Consider the following 2,934-nt stretch of genomic DNA (forward strand, 5'->3'; position numbering starts at 1 on the left):
ATCTCATATGAGTAGAATCATATTTTATTTGTAATATTGTGACTGGCTTATTTCACTAAGCATAATGTCCTCCAGGTTCATCATATTATAGCATGCCAAAATTTCCCCCCTTTTTTTCTTTTTTGAGATGGAGTCTCACTCTGTCGCCCAGGCTGGAGTGCAGTGGTGCAATCTCGGCTCACTGCAACCTCTGCCTCCCAGGTTCAAGCAATTCTCCTGCCTCAGCTTCCAGAGTAGCTGGGATTACAGGCGCCTGCCACCACACCTGGCTAATTTTTTTATTTTTAGTAGAGACAGGGTTTTACCATGTTGGCTAGGCTGGTCTTGAACTCCTGACCTCAGATGATCTGCCCACCTCGGCCTCCCAAAGTGCTGGGATTACAGGCATGAGCCACCGAGCCTGGCCAGTTTCTCTCCTTTTTAAAGGTCAATAGTATTCCATTGTGTGTACAGTATATAGCACATTTTGTTTGTCCATTAATTCATTAATGAACACTTGGGTTGCCTCCCTGTTTTGGCTGTTGTGAATGCTTCTAAAAACATGAGTGTAGAAATATCTCTTTGAGACCCTGCTTTCAATTCTTTTGGTTATATAACTGAAGTTGAATTGCCAGATCATTTGGTAATTCTGTTTTCAATTTTTTGAGGAATTGCCATACTGTTTGCCACATGGCTGCACCATTTTGCATTCCCACCAACAGCATACATAGGGTCCAATTTCTCCTATCTTTGCTAACATTTGTTATTTTCTGATTTTTTTGATAGCAGCAGTCCTAATGGGTATGGGGTTTAGATTTGCATTTCTGTGATCATTAGTGATGTTGAACATCTTTTCATGTGCTTATTGGCCATTTGTAGATCTTCTTTGGAGAAATGTCTATTCAAGTCCTTTACCCATTTTTATTTTATTTTTATTTTTATTTATTTATTTTTTGAGATGGAGTCTCGCTCTGTTGTCAGACTGGAGTGCAGTAGCACAATCTTGGCTCACTGCAACCTCCACCTCCTGGGTTCAAGCAATCCTCCTGCTTCAGCCTCCCAAGTAGCTGGGACTACAGGCGCCCACCACCACACCCAGTTAACTTTTTGTATTTTTGGTAGAGCCAGGGTTTCACCATGTTGGCCAGGATGGTCTCGATCTCTTGACCTTGTGATCCGCCTGCCTTGGCCTCCCAAAATGCTGGGATTAGAGGCGTGAGCCACTATGCCCGGCTTCTTTGCCCATTTTCAAAATCAGGGTTTTTGTTGTTGTTGAGTTGTAGGAGTTCTTTATATATCCTGGATATTATTAACCCTTATCAGAAATATGAATTGCAAGTATTTCCCCCCTGCCTTTTTGTTCTGTTCCTTGTGTTTTTTGATGCACAGAAGTTTTAATATTTTTATGTAGTCCAATTTATCTATTTTTTTCCTTTTGTGGCCTATGCTTTCAGTATCATATCCAAGTAATCACTGTGAAATCCATTGTTATAAAGCTTTGCTCCTATATTTCCTTCTAAGAAATTTTTAGTTTTAGCTCTTATGTTTAGGTCTTTGATTGATTTTGAGTTAATTTTTGTATATGGTGTAAAATAAGTCACTAATACTCTCTTCAGCTATGTCTAATTTCTGTTTAACTGATTCACAGTTTTAACATTTCAACAATTATTATGTTTTTACTAAAAATCTAATCTGATTATTTTATGAATCTGACTGGGCATTTTGATAGTTTTTTCCTTGCTTATTTGTAAATACTTCATTTTTAATTTAAAAAAAGTTTCCAGATAGTTATATTTTGTGCTGATAACTTCAATATCTGAGGTCTTTTGGAGAAGGGGTTCTAATGATTTTTTTGTGGTTTCTGTGAACTCTCACTCATAGTGTCTTGCTTTCTTGCATGTTTGTTGATCTTTGTTTTTTTTTTTTTGTTTGTTTGTTTTTTCATTTTGAGAGCAGGTACTATTTATTAAGCTGAGGAGACTCGAAAAATAATCATGGTAGACACCTTAGTTCATTCTTCTAATAAGCCTGTTGATCTGGTCCTCCCTGTTGCCAGCATCTCCACCTTCTACAAAATGGGTGGTCTTTTTCTTCATTCCACCTCATGGAAAAGATAATTTGAAGGGCCACAGGAAGTTATTTGCCTCTTTGAAGGGTTTTCCAACAGTATAGATCTCATGAATCAGATCCTCCATGCAGATGATGCCATATTTACCAAGAGATGGAGCAATCAAAGCGTTATCTGTCAAAGCAATTCGCTTCTTACTGATTTTGCCATAACCATGCTTGTAGATTAGCTCATTTACTGACTTCAGATTGGGGTACCCCCATGCAATATATGGCTCTACAATCCTCAGCATGTTAATCGAAGCCTTATTGAGCTTCACAAAGGTTCCACTGAAGATCTGACGAAGGCGAAGAAGCTGCAATACCTTTCGGACCTTTGGACTCACGCCATTGATACCTCTGATCCTGATGACAAACGCCAATTTGGGTTCAGCAGGTACATAGAAGTTGCCAGCTTTTCTTGCCATCCTCGCCATTCGAATTTCAGTTCTGTACATCTGCCTATATTCCTTGTGATAGTGCTTCGCTTTTTCATAAATAAGCTTCCTCCTTGCCTTTCGAAGCATCTTTTGGGCAAACTTCTTTCTCAGGCGCTTGATCTTCAGCTCTGCGAAATTCCTTCGCTTTTTCTTAAGGGTTTCTGGCACAGCAGGAACCTTCTTCTTCTCTTCTGCACCTTCCATGGTTCCAGCCGGAAAAAGAGGACGTTTGTTGATCTTTGTTTACTAATTCATATTTTATCTAGTCAATTATTTATTCTATTCATTCAGTGAATAGATATGGAGTGCATAGTCTCTCTCGCCTTTGTTTGTATGTCGGGCATACAGAAGTAAACAAAGTAGATAAAATCCCCTTCATGGAGTTTACATGAAGAAGAAGAAGAGAGAG

General features: G+C 38.9%; 1 pseudogene across 1 annotated transcript; it reads right to left on the reverse strand.

The window, feature by feature from the left end:
- Nucleotides 1-1,937: 1,937 nt before the first annotated feature.
- On the reverse strand, nucleotides 1,938-2,729 carry LOC104681893 (annotated as a pseudogene). Its single transcript, XR_004058035.1, has one exon. The product of XR_004058035.1 is annotated as a 60S ribosomal protein L7 pseudogene (transcript).
- Nucleotides 2,730-2,934: the final 205 nt, after the last annotated feature.

The sequence above is a fragment of the Rhinopithecus roxellana genome, chromosome 6 (genome assembly GCF_007565055.1).
Source record: "Rhinopithecus roxellana isolate Shanxi Qingling chromosome 6, ASM756505v1, whole genome shotgun sequence".
Taxonomy (NCBI): domain Eukaryota; kingdom Metazoa; phylum Chordata; class Mammalia; order Primates; family Cercopithecidae; genus Rhinopithecus; species Rhinopithecus roxellana.